Source organism: Falco peregrinus, chromosome 2 (assembly GCF_023634155.1).
Source record: "Falco peregrinus isolate bFalPer1 chromosome 2, bFalPer1.pri, whole genome shotgun sequence".
Classification (NCBI taxonomy): domain Eukaryota; kingdom Metazoa; phylum Chordata; class Aves; order Falconiformes; family Falconidae; genus Falco; species Falco peregrinus.
The window spans coordinates 38,888,701-38,908,260 of record NC_073722.1 but is presented as its reverse complement, the minus strand read 5'-3'; positions in this window follow the sequence as shown (position 1 = coordinate 38,908,260).

Here is a 19,560-nt window from a genome sequence, read left to right as displayed (position 1 = left end):
GCTTGAAGCAGCAGAGATTCCTTGTAGGAAATTGGCCATTGCTTGGTGGTGGATGGAACATGCAGGAGTCCAAATGCAAAGCTGTATTAACATCCTTAGGGCAAAACCCATCCAGACACAGTGAAAGCAAGCTTGGTAATGATGTTGTTATACTGCCTGAAGTATATCCTTCACAGGGACTTGATTGCTAAGCTCGTTTTGACATGCAGCAGTTCCTTTAGGAGAGGCCATTGAACCAGGCAAACCTGCATGCTGCAATCATAGCCTGCAGTTCTGACTCTCCTGGCCCAGGCAGCAAATTCATAGCCAAGCAGTAAAAGTCTAGATGTAAAAAGCAGATGATATTTAAAGGAGTCACGTGCAAGGACTATATTTGAGCAAGATTCATTGCTTGGATAAATGTCAAATGGAGAATAATCGTGCCGGCCTCAGTTCTGCAGAGAAGCTTTGAGGGAGCTATGATGGATTACGAACTGATCACAAATCAAGAAATTTTGCTGTTGAAAAAAAAAAAAAAAAAAAAAAGATTAGCATTGCACTGAGTTGTACTAGCAGGAATATATGCTTCCAGTGGAATTAGACAGTTCAGCTCCAGTCATATTGGTTAATTTATTGCAAGAAAGATATGGATGGACTGGAGAGTCCATCTGGGGCATGAGGAGGATGATTGGAGAGGTGACCTAGAAGTAAAAATCAAATGAGCTTAGTCCAAAGAAAAAGGTGAAGGAAGAACCCAGTTGCAAACTTGAAATATGTAAGAAACTACATGAAGGAAGGAAATAATTTATGTGCAGAGGTTGGATGTAAATTTAGGTTAGCCATTAGGACCACCTTCCTGAGATTAAGGGTTGCAAAGAACAGTAATAGATCATTGGAAGAAGCGTTGGCATCTCCATCACTCAATCCTTTAAGAGGAGACTGAAGCCACATCTACCAAAACTGGCAGACAGAGAACGGGAGCAGAGGACAGACTGGAAGATCTCATAATGTTCCTCCCAGACATCTGGGTCCTATGTCTAAAAAGGAATACTAGGAAAGAACTAAGCAGAGAAACAAATTACTTAGGAAAGGAAAAGGAATTAGAAATAGGAGTCACAGCGTGAAATCAGGTAATGGAAAACAGGCAGAAAGAAAAGTGCCTTAACTTAAAGAGCTGTGGAACAGCTTGTGGAGGACAGCAGTGGAAGCCCTTGGACTTGAGTCATTCAGAAGAAAACCTGGGGGAATATATATAGTGGGGAACAACTTTATATTGGCCAAGGGTGAATAGACAAAATGATCTAATTAGTCTTTTCCAGATCTTCTTTTTATGACTCCATAGAATGCCTTGATGAGGACAGTGGGATTTGGGCTTGCTGAAGAAAGCCAAGTCAAACATTGCAAGCCACCACATGACAACAGCAGTCAGCATGAGAAACGGCCACCTCCCTTGTCAACAGGTTCACATTCCAAGTAATCCCCTCAAATTCAGCTCATTGCTGATGACTCCTGTAAAGAATTGGAAGAACAGTCACACTGCTTCTCTGAAACTCACTTGTAATGCAGGAGACGCAGGAGTTACTCTCTTGAATCACACCAGCCAGTCAATTACTTTTGCTGAGCACCACTTACTTCTACTTTAGCCGAAGGAGCCAGGGTGTCGCATTGGAAGATGAGGTATTGCTAGTAATAACCGTGCCTCTTTCTCAGAGATTGGCTTCGCTCATGGGTTGCAGCAGGGATGCTTCAGAAAATCATCTTTGCTGCTGCTGGTCGGTATTTTGACATTTCTTGGTCAGGGTGTACCCAGTTCTTCTGAAACCACGATGTGCAAGAATAACATTTGAGAAACAGACGTTGATATCTGTGCCATTACCAGGAGCATCCAACCCTGTCTGTGTGAAAGAACGCCTGGCAGTCAGCAATTAATAATGAGGCCAGATTTTCAGGCCCCAACGCAACATTTTCACACACATTTCTTCTCAGTTTTCAGATAGAGGTGTCAAGCTGACTGAATTTTTGTAGTTTCATTTTATGGCTGAAGGGCAAAAGCCTCTTGTTCTTCATTTAAATCCTTTACTGATAAAGTACCTGAATGTCCAGAAATGCTCTATTGTGCTCTATTACCTGCCCTCCTTTTTGCCAGGGATGATGGAGCTTTTGACACTTGGAAAATACAAAACTCTTTCACAGCTTCAGCAGCGTGCATGGGATCCAAACATGTACAGCACCTTCTGGCAGACCCCATGGTGAGTTTGACCCTAAGTCTAGGCTCATGCCAGAGACGTGCCATTCAACTTTTCAGTCCTGGCAAAGTCAGAGGAAGCTAAACATAATGTTAACCATGCTGTGTCCTGGTGGGACACTGGCTGCGGAAAATAGCATGCCTGGTTTACTGCACTAACTCCCTATGTTCTCAATGCTAAAGCAGGCTTTGATTACATGCATAGCTGTGGGGTTTAGGAGAAATTATGGCTCAGGGCACGAAAAAATTTTGATTTTGGGGATGTGGGGGAAACACACCAATGTTAATCAGTGATTCAGATCAACAGCCCTTGATAGCAGAGGCTATTCTACATTTTTTCCAACTGATAAGTGGTTTTCTCTCACCCACAGACCTCTGTGACTTTCTGGGCATGATAATGACCAAAAGAGCAGAGATTCTTGAGTCCATCCAAAACACTGAAGTCAGAAAGACCAGCACACTGCTGTGCTGATATACCTGCCTGAAGCCCCAAAGAAAAAGAGCTGCTTGTGCTGTGTGCAGTGTGGTGGGAGGACAGCTGTGCTGTTTCCAGCTGACACACATCTCAGGTACCAGGTAGCAGAGTGTAGTAGCAACAACCAGTAAAGTAGCCTAAGTGCCAATGTAGTACACTCCTGCAGCATCTCCGTTTTAGTCCTTCTTGCTGTGTGTAGCTGATCCCAGATGCCAAGATGTTGGATCCAGGCCTTCACATAAAACGAGGTTCACATTTCCAGCTAGGGAGAGATGCCCTTTTCCAGGCTTGGTGTGACACTAATAAAAATAAATCTGCTCATTTTTGTTCAGGAAAAATCCAAACCAGGACTGAGCATGCTCTGACATGCCTGCTGACTCCACACCTCTGTTTAAGTGATCTTCACTTTCCTGAGTACTCCCATGTAGATATAGATTTATATAGATGTAACTGAAGTGGTTTCGGAGCACAGCTCTCTTTTAGGTTGACTAGTATGCCTATGTCACTTGAAGCTGTGTTTGACCTGCCTCTTAAGAGACCACATTCATAAGAGTGAAGTGATTCAGACCACCTACTATCTGAGCCTAATTCTCTGTACAGCCAGTGGAGAGAGGTAAGGAATGAAAGCACCTCATTTATTACAGATGTTTCGGGCAAGCAACATGACCCTTTCTCTCCACTGACTTAACAGGCAGGGAGACAGACCCTGGCAAACCTGAGCAGGAGGTGGTCTGCACTGCTTATTCTTCCCTTGAGCTTGGACATGTTGGTAGGCATCTGAGCAACACTGGCAACTGTAGTGCAACTCCCTACAGCAAAACAAGGCACCCTGTGCTTCAGCTACAGTGAGTGGAGAAAAGTAGGCATTCCCAGCACAGGATCCTAGATTTTATCATCTGGATTTGGTGAGGCAAACCATATTTTTAGAGCTACTTAGTTCTCTCCGTGTCCTATTTACAGAAGTTTTAGGTGACTGTCTCTGCTGATATGTCTGAACTGTAGAAATCTGAAGTTAGGTGAGCTGAATGTCCCACAATTTAATCTAAATCCACTTCCAATAAGGGAATAAGCAGTCTAGATACAGCCCTTAGGCACTTTCTTAAGGTCTACTTCAGACCTCTTCCTGCTGCAAAATTAATGTGAATACATGCTTTTGTTTCAGGCAAACAGATAAACAAATGTGGTGTATGTACATCTTGTCTTATGCAGGGCAAAAGTCTTTGTTTCCTACATGAAAAATGTCTCGTCCCACACTCTTCTGCAACAGGCAAAGAACCAAACAAACCCTGCTCTGTTTTCTTTCTCACTGTGGATTGAATTTTTAGGACTTGTGAGAGGTGCCAGAGAGACAGCCCTGCAGATTGAATTACTCTGTGTATCCACAGACCAGGTAATGTGCCAGCAGGCAGAGCATTAGCTTTCTCTATTTACTTGCCTTCCAAAGGGGTTTGGTTTTGACCTGGAGAAACCAGCTGAGAGGGACAGAAGGTAGCTTATTCCACTTGATTCCTTGGCCTCTCTGTTGAGACTGGAAAGCAAGTTGCAAATGAAAGGTAGCTGTAGGTTTTCTCCAGACAAACTCTGGCAACTCACGTGGGGGTGATTTAAGAGGTTACCATCTCACACTCTCTGCTGCTGGAGGTTACCGATTATTTAGCAGGGTTGGCAGAAGTGAAGCGCCTTCTCAATGGTGGTTTGAGTGATGAAGCTGCTCTGTGAGCTCCACAGCTAAGGAGGCTGAAAGCTTTGACTCTGCTGACCCTGCTACAGGCAGGTAAACCCTCTGCAGAGGGGTAGGGTGGGCAGCTGGTCTGTTGAATCACATGAGTGTGAGCTGCTGGAACCACCCTCAGATGTTGCTATGCTGTTAGGAGAATAATACAGGGCAGGGATTATCACTGTTCAAACTCTGCTTTCTTCAGATAGCATACATATGTGCTCCTGCTTTCCCTGAACAGCTCTCCTCACATCCCCTCACTACAATTTCTCAAAGCAACCCAATCTGCTTATTCACTGGCCACAAATATGATCAGTGACACTGTCTCCCTTGCCTGGAAAACAGCAACTCAAGCAAATGCCATCGGCTCAGTTCAGTGCTTGTGCCCCTTGAGAAAGCCCATTGATCTGCAGCTTCCACTGGAGCATAGGCTTCCCAGGAGCTTCCATTGTTCCTACCAGTCCTGTGGGGGTACGTGGGGTGTCTCCCACAGCTCCTTGGCTAGCACTGGATGTGGTACAGGCAATTGCATCACACCCCTTGTTACCTGCACACCCACATCTTGACATATCTTCCCATGCATAAGCACACAGATTCATTAATCAAGCCCTTTCTCATCTAGGCTGGGAAGAAAGGGCAAAAGAAAGAGTAGCAGTCACTTTCGGAACTATAGGTAGACATGGTTACCACCCAGCTCGTTTCCCAACGGAAGTTTTGCAAGGATGGGTCCGACTTTCTGACATTGTGTGCTCAGACGTGCTAAACTCATCACCTCAATGAGTGGTGCCTTGCAGAGATGAAAGCTGCAATCAGGGTAAATCCTAGGTAAGCTGCCCTCGGGTGAATTGCTGCTAACAATACTGATTCACTGGTTTATGAAAACATGTGTTCAGCTATCAACAGTCCTCTTCATGCGCTCTCTGTTTTTCCTACACAGCCCCTGGCTGACAAAAAGGCATTTCTCCTTTGTATTTTCATCCTCCTCCCATTGTCCCCAACAGTACAGTTCAAGGGTTGAAAGAATAAACCAGATCCCAGACAATCAATGATCTTATACTCCCCCTATTCCTCACTTAGTGTCCTTCTTACTGCTCCTGTACCAAATAGAGGTCATGGCTTCTTCTGCATTGGCAAACCAGGGAAAAACCCATAGAGTGACCCAAAAGAGCCCTAGCAGATACCTCTCATTCCCCAGGATTGTTTTCTGCATCTGTGTTTGCTGCATGAGAAAGCATCTCCGGGTCTCTGACCTTTAAATAACTGTCTTTACAGATGCTGCAGCCAAGGAGGGTGTTCAGGGACACGATGACTCAAGCAGGTCCCAGGGCACATATGTGTGAGTGTGTGCACTTGTGTGGCTGTGTCGGGAGAAAGAAGCAGGCACCACATATCTCCAGATGTTGGCTGAGAAAACTACATTTGGTGTCAGCTCTTGGAGGAATAAAGGGAAAAGGTATGGAGCAGTGGCTGAGTCAACCTGGGTGTGGACCTAGAAAGGAAATAAATGTGCCTCCAAGGCTATTTGGTTTTATTGTGTTTGTACGTGCTTGCATACCCTTGCTTATACAAAAGCATGGTAGTTCAACCCTTCAAATGGATGTAGCGTATCTTGTGAACTGCCTGTGGGCATGGGCCTTGGGACCAAAGCATATTGTTCAGAATCATTGGCAAAAACACTCTCTGGATGTGTGGAGCGGTAAAAACTACAAACATTTCCTCACTTTTCATCCCACTCTCCAGTTTATTCTGGGTGTGACTGATTTGACCATGTTTCCTAAGCTCAGTGGTGCCCTGTGAGTAAGGTATGATTTACACCATGGATAGTTGCATTCCCAGGTGCTTCTTCACACTCATCTAGACTTGCCAGCATGGATCTGCATGATCAGCATCGTTCCCTTCCCCTGGTTTAGTATGGCCTATGGCACAAACATTCACTTTGAGCTATGGTCACCAGTTCTCTCACTGGTGAGTGGCTCTTCCTCTTCCATAAGCTCTAAGCCCAGGTTCATCCAGCTGAAGTTCCAGCCAGGACCCAGAGGCTGGTGTTCCTTTGGGCTAAGTGCCTCCAAAGGCTTCTTTGAGTGAGCCAGCAGGAAACTTTAGGCACAAGGACTGAGGTGTGATTTAGCCCAGTTGACTCTGGGCCCAGAGCTGGAGTAAGGAATAGGCAAAAAAAACTTTGCAAAGACAACATGTAGTTTTGCTTTGATTTACTGTATTTCCCCACATAGTAGCCACATTTCTTGCCCTGCCTCCTGCTAGATTTTGCCTCTGAAGACACAGTCACAGGCATCGTATACATACATTCTGAGATAAAGATGGTCTGGACCATGCTTCCATTTTCCGTCCTTCTGTTTCCCAACACCTTTCCCTTGCTCCACCCTTAAGCTGACAGCAAGGGCACCTACTCCAGGCCCACACTGATCTTCTTTTCTTGGTCATCCTTCTCTGCTCAGTACTATCATTGTGAAGTCAATCAGACAACACAAGCAGGCAGCATAGGACTTGTTGCTGTAACTTGAGACAATAAGTATCCTTGACTTATCGTCTCAGCTGGCTCAGACATTGTAAATTTTTCTCATCCAAGAGCTGCTAAGACCTATTAGAAGATAAGACAAAGAATCCTAAAGTAGCATCAGACAAGTTCTGTTCAGTCTAATGTGTTTAACCAGCTAGTTACACAGTGGTATCTCAGCTCCTCAATGCTGTGTCTATGTAACTGTATTTCAATGACACAAACTTAGCCCAAAGCTCTTTGCAAACTCAGCACTGAGAAAGTGAGCTAAGAGCTGAAATTAGTAACCTGTATTCCACTGTGTCTTGAGAATACCTCACATACGGCCCTTAACTGTCAGTAATGAGAAATAAAATTCTTTGCTATGTATTTAGCAGAGCAGGGTAACTGATCACAGTGGTCTATTTTGAATTTGCAGCCTGCAAACCTTGCCCATTGTCAAAGGTGGAATTTCAGAGGCATCTGAAAGGGTGAAATGAAACAATGGTTGAAAGGATATCTGATGGAGCTAAAAGATGAATCAGCCAAGCCTTACAAGTCTCTTCCAGTCTTATTTTTAATGTTTAAGTCATGTATTCTTTTTGGTAAATTCACTTCAGACATTCTTCTTACATTAATTTTCAAGGCAGGTCTAAGATACCATTCGTAGCAACCTTCTACCTGCCTTCACCATGTATTAGTCTGACTTATCCTCTTGATCTTCATTACAGTATCCCATTTTAACTAAATCTTGCTATAGCCTCAAAATTCCTGAAGTGGTGAGGCAGTTGGATGATCATTGCAGGTCCCTTCCAACTAAGCTGTCCTGATCTATTCCATTCTATTCTAGTGTGTTCTATTGTATTGTATTCTAAAATGCAGTCAGCTCCGATATCCTCTTCTGCTTTTCCTCATCTGGCAGTGGTATTGGGTTGGAAAGCAGTTTTTCAGATTATTTGATTTCTGTAGTGTAGTGTTTTCCCGTCTCTCAGCTATTGGCCACACCACCTTTAACTCACTGAAGACCAACTGCTAAGCAGAAATGATGCTGCTTACCTTCCAATGGCCAGCACAAGCACCTACATATGTCAAAGAGACATATGTTGAGGCATTTTCCCATTGTCTCCGTGATGTTATGGGTGACAGTTCAGAGAGAGTAAGTGATGCTTTTTGGCATTCCCCATGGATGTTGCTCTCTAGAGATCTAGTAACAGGTTGTTCTTTCTTTAATGTATTTTGCTGAGCAAGCCCAATGTCTAGGCTCCTTCAGTCCTCGTTTCTGCCTGATTTCCCTGTGCGTTCAGAAGAGAAGTTTTCCTCTACTCAGTTCCTAGGATTCAGGTCTTACAGTACATCAGGATTTTACTCAGAAACTCACCTATTTCTCTCTTAAATGGTGCTGAACATCTAAGACTTAGGAGATTCATGGCAAATGTTGCAACAGTTCGAAAGAAAGCTTGGGATAGAATTCTTATTATGAAGAGTCTAGCTCCCATGCACCTCAACTAACACTAAGGAAACCTTTATGCCTGAGTTCAGTCAAGATACCCCCAAGCAGAAAATGGCATTGAGAAGTTTTGCTATGATGCTGAACAAAGTTCCTGTCTCTGAGACTGCCAGCAACACAGTTTTTCTGTTGTTTTTACATGAGTCACAGTGGAGTCCTTTCACCATCCATTCTTCCCTGCAAGGCCAAGAAGAATCAGGATGTTGTTTTTGTCTCCACATCCCTCTGACTTGGTTAGTCTAAATGTGGCCAAGTCCCTGAGGTGAGAAAGAAGCCGGTTCACAGTCCATTTTCAGATATGGTGGAGGTATTGGCTAGTTCCTCTCGTAAAGGGAACATCCTTTCCTGGAGAAGATGCAAAAGTGGAAACCTACGGAAATAAACGGGAGCTAAATGCCAACATTTCTTTGGACATCTTGCCTTTAGCCTCTCTGTGGCTTCTCAGCTCTACAAGGGCAACTATTTCACCTGTTGACTTGTAAGCTATGTGGAGCCCATCCTGTCTTTTCCTGTGTCAGGCTGAGGATCACACCTTGGTCTAGGTTTCTTGGGGCTGTGTGACAGCAATGAAGTTTTAGGTGATTCTCTGTTCCTGAATGTCCCCTTGGAAGAGCAATTTGATTGTCAGAGTGCCAGCTGCCAGTTTAAAAATAGAGGCACAGGACGTATAGAAAACAGTTCATGACCCTGCTGGGAGGCTTCCAACACTGGGCAGGTTTACTGAAATTGCAGGGAACAGTCTGATTTTTTACTAGTTTTTATTGGCCTAAATGCAGCACGTTATATTTTAAAAGAAAGAAAAAATAAAAGAGGGAGGGAAAAGAAGAAAAAAAGAGAGATGTGGACCTTACTGATGTGTATTTGGTGGAATCTGTCAGTCAGAGGATCACATACCGGCCCCATATTGGCCCCGGGTGGTGAGGACAGGCTGTGCTGAGGCTGGCTGCCAAGGTCTCCTGGTGGAAATGTGCAGTTACCGGAGATGGGAATAGCCAAGTCCCCAGGCTTTCAAACGCCTGCCAGGCAGTGCGGTTCCCCATGTCCCCATGCTTCCAGATTCCCCTGCAGCAGCAGCAAAAACCACAGACTGGTCAATCCAAGAAAGGCACACTCATCTGATAAACTCTGCCGTCAAACCCACTTTGGACTCTGCTCCTCCTAATCACTTAGCTGGGAAAACTTTGCCTCCCAGGCCCCAAATTGTGTCTGTCCTCATCACCCACCAGCACTGCTGTCTCCTCTCAGCTGCCAGTGACTAACTGTGGTGCCTGGGGTTGATTCAGTTGCCCCTACACAGGCGTCCAGGGCCACCTGTGATGCCCTGGGGTACAAATGCATGGAGCAGAGTACCTGGTATGTGCTTTAGGGTGAGATGGATCACTCTTCAGGATCCACTAACTGGATTTCCATTGACTATAATCGGAGTTGAGATACCTTGTGCATGGGAAAACACGTATTTTTCAGCATCTGAGAGCAAGGGTGTCTGCAACCTAAACCCTACGCCAATGCAGGAAAATACTCTTTTTCACTGGTGTCTCTGCAGGCAATTTCCAGTCACTCCATTTTGACTCCAGACCCTTTCCCATTTCATAAGGCGGTGAAGACTCAGCTGTCCATTTTGCTGATGGAGAAACAGAGCAACAACTTGTTTCCTGTGATCCTGTGACTTTCTGCAAAAATGGGGGACAGCTCTACCACTCTGCTCTACCTCTTGGATACAGTCTTTCTCAAGAGACAACTGAGCAACCAAGGAGGACTTGACCAAGGAGGACTCAAACTATTGTGTATTCCTGAAAGTGCAATTGTGAGCTAGCTGCTCTGTGCTGCACCAGAGCTGGCTGCACCCACTGTGACCTGCCTTTGGCCCATGACTGTCTCTAGTGCCAGGCCAGCAAGAAGTTCATAAGATATTTGTCATTTCTTTCCATCCCTTTCAGCCTTTGGTGGGATTTCCAGAGCCATGTGGCTCTGACTATGGAAAATGTTGCAGTGAGGAGCTGAGTTGTTTAGATGAAATGTTCTGCATCCTCTTGAGTCACTTGCAATTTCCTTGAGCTCCCTCCATTACAGCTCTGATTGCCTATAGCCTCTCAACTGAAGCATAAAAAAAAAAAAAAAAAAAAAAAAGAATAATAAAAGTGAAAGAAAATTTTGAAAGAAATGTTTCTCATCCTGAGCCAAACAGAGAGAGAGAGAGAAATTTCCCTGGTAAGTATCAGATTGGGGGTTGCAAAATTAACAGCAAATAACATGTTCCCTTTAGAGAGTGCGCCTTGTCCTTATTGTGACTTCTGCTTGGAAAATTTCTCCTAGGCAGGGTGGCATGTACAGCTGGTGTCACATGGCTGTCTGGGAGGTCAGCTATCATTTCATTCATGGGAGGCAGGCATTGGGACTGACCCTCTGATTCAGCAGCCCTAAGCATCCTCCTCCAGAGTTCTGACTGCCAAGAAGATATGACTAATAGCAACCTGCCCCACGAGGCTGGGAGCTGGCCTTCAGAATGTCCACCACCTTGGGAGCAGAGGTGGCTGCATCACATTCCTGCTTTTGCTGGTAGCTCACTGGCAAGCAATCACATCAGCACCACCTGTGCCTCAGTTTACCAATTGCCAAACTGGAGATATAAACCCATGTGGGTTCCCACTGTGCTGTGGACCCTGGTGTTTTGAGATTTGATGGTGGCAGCAGACAGAACAGAGAAGTTCCTTCCATGTAAGTGGAAGGAAATTCTTTGCAGTGCCTTGAAATAGCGTCTGTAATGTCCTTTCCATGCCACTTCCTGATGAGAAATCCTGAGACTGTGCAACACAGCTCTGGGGACCAGGGTGAGGGAAAAGGCACGGGAAAAGGTGACAACTCTTCCTTCTTTACTCCTGAACTCCTCTTTGTTCCGATGAGTCACTGGCGTGAGTCATGGTAGAGACCATGGCATTTTCTCGCCATCCCTGGGATTTGTGCCATGAACTCCTCCAGGCTTCTTGTATTTGGTTTCAGTTTTACTGAGAGGAGGAAATGGCATCTCCAAATTCCACCCATTTTCAGGATCATGTGAGTTGCCTGCTTGTAGTGAAGGGAACACTGAGACAATATTGTGCAACCTTATTGTTAAACACGTTCCTTTCTCTTGCTCCAGTACCTTGTCCGCACACAGCACCCGCACCACGTATTTTGCTCTGATATGGACTGAGCTGCTGGCTTTCCTTTATAAGGAAACCTGGGTGTAGAAAGCAAAAAAGTTCTGGGGCTAATGTACTTTAGATAGCATGTTAGACCTGTTTGCAGCGTGTGGGTGTGTAGGGGCTTAGGGCTCGCTCCCTGAATGCAGAAGGGGCAGTGTGAATGCAGAGCTGGAGTAACCCAGGCAGGGTGGCCACTCGTATTAAATGTGCAGGAGAAGCCAACACTGGAAGAATGTATTCTATAAATGGGGAGGGAAAGAGTTTCCTCGTTTAGGTGGGGGAGATAATAATTCTGGATATTACTTGACCCCAGGATGACTATCACCAACCAGTGAGACCTCAGCATGACCAAACTGTGCATGCTTGAAGTGAAGGACTTCCCACAGTTCTGGGGAAACACTTGGCCTATTTCAGCACAAGAAAAAACATGTCTGCAAAGTCCAAGCGTGTAAGATAATGTTGGAGACCAGGCAGCAGTTTTCAAACAGAGGTAGCAGAGGAAGGATTGCAACTAGTTTGAGATGGAGTACAACTCTTAAAGGGAGTTGTCTGCAGGAAGGGCATCTCTAGCCTGGTGTTCCCATTAGTGGCATTGCACAAAGCTGCTGGGCTCCAAGGTTCAATTTTAGTTCATCGTGTTTGGCGAAGATTAATTCAACCTGGAACAGGTGCAGAGAAAGGCAACAACGAGCATCAGAGGAAGGGAGTGCCCTGTTTAGGAGACTCAAAGAGCTCGACTTGTTTAGTTCAGCGAAACACAGGCTCGGAGAAGATATGATCATACTCTATAAATAGAATGGGAGCTAAACACCAGAGAGGGAGAAAAGCTATTTAAACTTAAAGACAACATTGGCATAGGAACAGATGGGGATAAACTGGTCATGAATAAATTTAGGTTGGAAAGTGGAAGATGGTTTTTAACCACTGGAGCAGTGAGATTCTGGACCAGTCTTCCAAGGGGAGCAAATAAACGAATTCCTGGAACTTGCTAAGTTTATGAGGTGGTGACTGCAACAGCAGAGAGCTGGCCTTGAAGATCCTAGACTTTTAAATTACCGTCACTGGAATGAATGGCCCACCCAGACCTATAGGCTATTGTCCTGAGTTTTCTTACTGATATTCTCGTTCTGCTCCACTCTGCTTGAATTTTGAGGGCTTCCCAACAATGCAAACTGCAAGCAGTGCACTGTTTGGTTAGGAAAGAAACCTGAGTTGCTGGAGAGCATAGGGATATGGAAACAACCCCCCTCTTCTAGCAAAGGAGTGAAGACGGGTTTGCTGCTTCATTAAGTGGTCACTCCTACCTGTGGTACCTGAGGGTAAATAACAGGAGGCTACTTAGTCTTCTTGCAGTGAAAGGGACCTCACATATACACCCTGGTAAGTGCATGCAGACAAAACTTACTGTGGGTAGCTGATGTGCTGTAAACCAGAATTGGGTTCACCCCTACGTAATGAGACCACCTTGTCTTGGGGGAAAGCCTGCTCAGCTGGATGGACAGAAGCCATGCTGTGCCATGTTTCTCTAGGGACAGGCAGTGGTCCCTGCATTTCTTTATTAGCTAGTATAGCTGTAAATCTTTCCCTTGGAGCACAGTCCTGAATTTTGGTGAAGACTTTGCTCCTGATTCACTGCAGAGCTCAGCTACTGGCCTCAACAGGCTTGAAGGTAGTCATGCCCTAGAATTTACTGGGGGCATTTGGTAGGACTGAATTCTGAAACCAAAGCGACGGAAAATTAATTCAGCTAAAAAAGATAAAAATAAAAAATCACCCTTCAACCTGGGATCTTCGTGAAATAATTCTTTGTTCCCTTCTGGTGCAGATCACATCTCTTCCACAAATGGAGGAATGGGAGCATAGAGATTTTTTTCCTTCAAGATGCATGAGGACAACAGGACCAGGAATCCTGGCTATATTCCACTAGCTGAGAGCAGAGCAATATTCCTGACTTCATTTCCTATGCCAAGTTGGTAGTGAAACTACAGCCTAGCTAGATGCATGACACTTCAAAACCAAGAAGGAAAGCAAGGAAGGATTGGTTTCCCAGGAAGAGCTGGGCTCCTGTGGTCCATGGTCTTGAGTTAGGCACCTAAATTTCTTGTACAGGTAATGAGTAGAATGTGTCGCCTACCCACAGAGTCCATAACAGCTATTCCCACACCTGTCTCCTCTCACTCAGGACAGTGTTGAGTGACCCGTTTCTCCCAGGCAGCAGCCAAAATAAAATATACATCTAAAAATGGGAAGCTGTGTGTTTGGTTTTCTTCAGATCAAGAAAAGTCTTGGATCTGCATCTTCTTTTTCTTGGGTGTAATGAGGTCAAGGCTATAACACAAACTGGAGGTGTGGATTCTTCTTTCATTACATAAAGAACATAAGTTCTTTAACATTTTCCATTCAACTCCCATTTTTTGCTCCAGACCCCTGGCCCACTGATTGTCCACACTGCAGGCAACTTGCTGATTCCCAGCTCCCTTGTCAAGGAAGCTAGCTATTTCACCAAGATAAGAAATCTGGCAATTCACTCAGGGGTCCACACCAGATCGGTAGTGTAGATGTATATTGCACCAAGTTGCCTTACTGCCCCAAGGTAATCCTTCTACACCATCTGTGTAGACTTCCCCAGTGTGCCTCCTACTTTTCAGCTTTCTCTGTATGTTTATAGCTTGTTTCAGGATGTGTAACACCACCAATGCTACAGAAAAACTATTTGGTAGGGTGCAAGACAGCCTTATTATCATTTCATGCACTTTGAACCTAGTTGTCTCTCTCTCCAGGAAAACCAGAAGTTATGAGTCAAGGTCACTAGATTCCAGCAAAGGCCCAGGCCAGGGTCTTTGTGGTGGAGATACTGTTGGTCCATCTCTGAGTGTGGGACCTGAGCACTGCGGTGATGGGTCAGTCTGCACCAGACACTCCAGGGATGAGTCTTCTTCCCCTCCTGAAACCCACAAAGGCTCAGCCCATATTTTGAGCTTCAGTCCCAGAACCAGTCACTGCTGAACTGCTAGGACTATCACTGAGTGCAGCGAGACCTCATTTCTCTTGGTGAATCTTGTCTCTGTCACTTAGCCAGAGTTGCTCAACAAGCCTTTAGCAAGCCCATGGCTTGAATCCAAGGTAACCATGTCCCAAACCACCATGAAAATGTGCGGATTACATTTCCTTTTGCAACTAGCCACTCTTCAGCTATTTCACAGCTGAGCCAGTGAGTCTCGCACTTGTCATGTAAGGTGAAAAAAATGAGGCAACTTCAGTGACAGAAAGTGGCCAAAGAGCCACAAAGAAGCTGTTTCTGAGGTGGCTCATGTCATCCTGGTAGTACAGGGTACAGGGGCCAAGCTGCCAGGAGTTAGCCCCAGAGCCAGCAATGCCGCTGCACAAGGTGCTCAGAGAAGCAGTACAGCCATGCTAATGCAGACCAGCCTTGGAAGCAGAGGGACCACACGCCAACCGTGCTCAGCATGCTTTGGTCTTCCTAGACTCAGGCTACTGCGTGTGCTCAGGGTGGCACCGTGTCACTTGCCTGTCCTGGGCAGAAGGCTCAAACACACCTTGCACTGTGTGAGGGACCCCAGTCCGAAGGCAGAGGACTCCCAAGCTGTGCTCCCTGGAGGCTATTCCTTGGTTGATGTGCTTGCACAGGTAGGGAATATTTCCCACTTTTTGCTGTAATTCCTTTCCATGACACGGTGCCTCTCTTCCTTAGACAGAGCTCCTTCGCTGGTGTTTAAAACCCTCACATTCTTGTGGATATTTAGCATATCCCCATCTCTGCCATCTGATCCTCTCCTTAGGTCTGCTCAGGGCCTCTTCAATCAAGGGCCATCCTGGTAGTATTGTGATGTTTCAGGCTGGCCTCTTGAAAACCCAATCCCTCAGTAAACACAGAACAAATGAGGTAATTAGGAAAATGTAAACAGGAAGAGAGAGGCCCTTTCCCCCTCCTGAGAGCGGGACTTGGAGAAATTAGCAGGAGTTTAGATTTACATTGTGTAGAGACACAGATGCCAGTGGTCCCCACGTAAAGCTAAATTCCTCATCTAATTTCATTATGGAATAATTTCTTCTGTCAGGAATAAAAGCCTGCCACCAAACTGCTCCTGGGATACATCAAGCTTCATTTGATGACAGCAACTGGGACGGCAGCACAGCCTCTCTTCAATCTACCTTGGATAAACTTCATAATTTAAAACACATAGGAAAGGGAGATAGACTGACAGTCAGAGCTTCAGTATACATCATGCAATAATTTCTGCCTCAGCCTACATTCTCAAACCATGCTATGTGTCCACCATAAGGTTGCTTCCTTTTTCTTTGCTCCATTTCAGGCACTAAGGTTAAGTTGATGCTGATAAATTAAATGTAGCTGGGACCATTCCCTGGCTTGGATCCAGTGTCACAGAATGATCACATATGTGTGATTAAACTCTCTTACTTTGTAAGACAGGGTGGCTGCCTCCAGATTGCCTGACAGGCATGGCCCCTGTTCTGTGCTAGCTCCCAAAACGTGCCCAAGAACAGTCTTGGAATGAGCTGGTTGGCTTGGGCTGGAGGTGACCGGGGACTCCTCGGGCAATGTAAGAGACCCAATGACCCAGTTCTTGTGCTCTGGCCCTGTTTAATTTACTATAATAGATGCAGCATAAGGGGTACAGAAAAATGAAGCTTTGTCCTCCCAGTGAAGAAATAATTACATGAAAGGGAGTTCAGGATAATTTTGTTTCATTTAGTACTTATACTTGAACCCTGGTCTTGAAAATGTGATGAACTTGATCAGCCTGCTGCTCTGGAAATGTCCAGCCTGCACACCAAACTTATTCAAGAATTTACTTTCCACAACTAAAATGTGGAACACATTCTGTGCTGCCTGCCATAGCCTCTCTCTAAAGACTGCTGCACAACAAACTCTGGTACAAAACAGTATTTCTTTATCATAAAAAACAAAGTAGAACACAACCCGCGTGTGCTGGCCAAAATATCTTGCCCTGGTGAGCATGGGTAACATTGCCATCTAGTGACTCCTCCCATAGCAGTTAATTAACCATACTCTAGAATTACCCACATTCAACAAGGCATTTCAATGGGAGCCGCAAGTAGTTTGGAGACAAAGAATGGTTCAGACCAAGTTTTTCTAATATATCCTGATTGCCACAAGAATTGAGCACAGCATTTGTCCTTGAAGGCAATGAGTTGCAAGCCCAGCCTTTTGGGAAATCAGACTGTCCATTTTGATGGCAGATTAAGTATGTGGGGATTTAATTTTAATTACGTTTTTCAGGAAATCTTGGCTGATCATCATGCCTGGCTTAACTCTGTGGTTCCTGGTTCAGAGAGCTGAAGAGGCATGCAGATTTTGACAGCACAACTAAATCCCAAACTCCAACACATGGGGGAAATGGGATGCAGACAGCAGACTATCCACCTGCACTAAAAGCTTCTTCTCTGCTGATGAGACTCCCCTTATAACCGTGGTTGCTTCTCATGTCAGGTCTACTTCTGAGGTCCTAAACAAGTGCATCTGTCATCTGCCATGATACTTTCTCTTATCTTTCATTCTGCTAGTGCTTCCTCTGGTCAGTCTTTAACTTACTCCCTCTGTTCTGCAAAGCTTTCTTGGGGTGCACTTGTGATACTCCTCTGACAACAAAGATCATGTAGTGATGCAGCGCTCTCCAAACTCTCAAGCTGAAACAAGGTCTTTTACCATCTCATACCAGCATACTCTTCATGCCAGTCCCTCTGCTGCCTTTTCCTCTCCTCGCTTCATCCAGCGTGTGTTTCTCTCTCTTCTCTCTACTTCTTCCTCTCTCACCTTCTCTCCCTCAGCTGCTCTCTCTCCATTGGCTCTCAACCACTTAACCAGTCATACCTGCACCTTATCTACATCGGCCAGCCCACTGCGCCCGAAGCCAACCTGCAATTGTATATTATCAATGCTAATTAACCCAGCTTCATTCCTCTACAATGTAGGGGCGAGATTTCTGTTGTCTTTGAAGCCCCTTCAGTCGAAGTCTCCTGTCTCTATTTTGCAAGTCAGCTAACACCATGTCAGAAGAAGGTTTGGACTGCACGAGCATCCCTGATGCATTAGGTTGTTGCCAGAGATGTTCACACAGCCGAGCTGCAAGACATGTGCGTGCATTGGCATGGATGACCGGCAGATGCTGGCGTCTCTAAAGACTTAATCTTTCAGTACAATACAGATATAATCAATATTATTCCTTTCCTACGGCTCCTTTGGAATCATTTCAGCTCTTCTCCCTTCAGGCTCCCCCAGCAACAGTAAATGGCTCCTGTTTTTCAGCCAAAATGAGCTGTGAGTAGTTAATAGGACACGAATTAACAGAAATAGCTTAAGAAGTATTCCATGTACTTGCTGAGTGCCGCATTCCTGAAGTCACAGTATCGGACAGGTCACACATTGTTTCCATCCCTTCCCATTTTTTCCAGAACAGGTAGTTCACATTCAGATTGTATTTGTGTTTGGTGCTCCATTCCTGGTTGAAGCTGGCAACCCTCACCTTGGTTGCACCATGTGCCAGGAATGTAACTTAGACTTGGGTTATCTTTGGACAGTCCTTGAAATCTAATTATTATTAGTAAACAGGACAATCTGCTAGCTCTTTGTTTGGCGTTTGGTCACTGCCCTGAGAATAACCCTGCGTGTAAACAGCAGCATTCAGCCAGGGACTTCAAATATGTTGAAAGAACAAGGATTCAGCCTCTAGTCCCCAGTCAAGGTGGTAGGAATCTGCCCTGCTTATTTACAGACATAGGTTTTTTGGAATGCTAATATTCCCCTCGCTTGCTCTCAGTGCGTATTTCAGTTGTTATTGCTGTGACGCTTAGGCCCAAGGAAAGGAAGAGTGTCCCAAGACTCGGAGACTGTGTTCAAACCATGTACTTGAGGTGGGTAATCTAGTGTCATGAGCACACCTCTTGATGGTACAAGGAGACAACTCTGGTGAACCGATCTTTTGAACTGGTCATCAGTTATTAGGTGTATGTGCTATGACAAATCAGAGAGTCACAAATAGGTGTTCTTAGCAGTCAGGTCTCACCATAACTCCAACTGACTCTCCTAAATGAATGCCCTTTGGGTGATAATTCAGGCAACCACCACACTGTTTATTCAGTTATTTTCTGGTCACCCTGTCATTTATACAGCTGATCATCACAGAACACTATTATTTGATTTTAAGAGCAGAAAAAAAATCATGACCATCGTGCTCAAATGGTGGACTCTGATGCATACCATGAGCCAGTTTCGCCTGGATTTTGCCGAATTCCAAACAAAGAGAGATGCTGCTCACAGGCTGTGCTTTGCTAGATAGCTTGATTCACTAAACTTAGTGGGAAGAGCCTTGGTCTCCAGGGGCTGGGCATGAAGCTCCCTCCCTCCTGCCTCACTTCCAAGAGCCCTGCTGCTACATCATCCCCTGGAAACAGAAGCCTGTGGACTTGCATCCTTGCCCCATGCCCTCCCATCCCATCCATGCAGCAGAAGAGGGAAAGTAGAACTTGGCAGAAAGTTGACTGGAGCTAAGCTGACCTACCAATTATCCTGGGAGTGCGATCACTCTCCTCCCTGTCATATACACCATGCCCCACACCAGGCAGGTGATTCATTTCATGGGGTTTCAGATGCCTAGAATGAATCTGAAATCGGGACTTCTCCCTATTTAAGAAAAGGATTAGGGCTTCATTCTGTTTTGGTTTTGGCTTTGTAATTTTTATGTTATTTTATTTTACTTTCTTTCTAGGTGTCAACATGTTTGGTTAGAAATGCCTCAGAGGAGTGTTTAGCATGGAGTGAGAATGCGGATGGGAGTATCAGGAAGAAAAATCTAAAGTTTCTGTGTACTGTCTGATTTTTGAGTGATGAGAGGAGGAAGCTCTACTTGCCACTATTTAAAGAAAGCCAGGCAGACAAACTGGAAGAAAGTTAATATCTG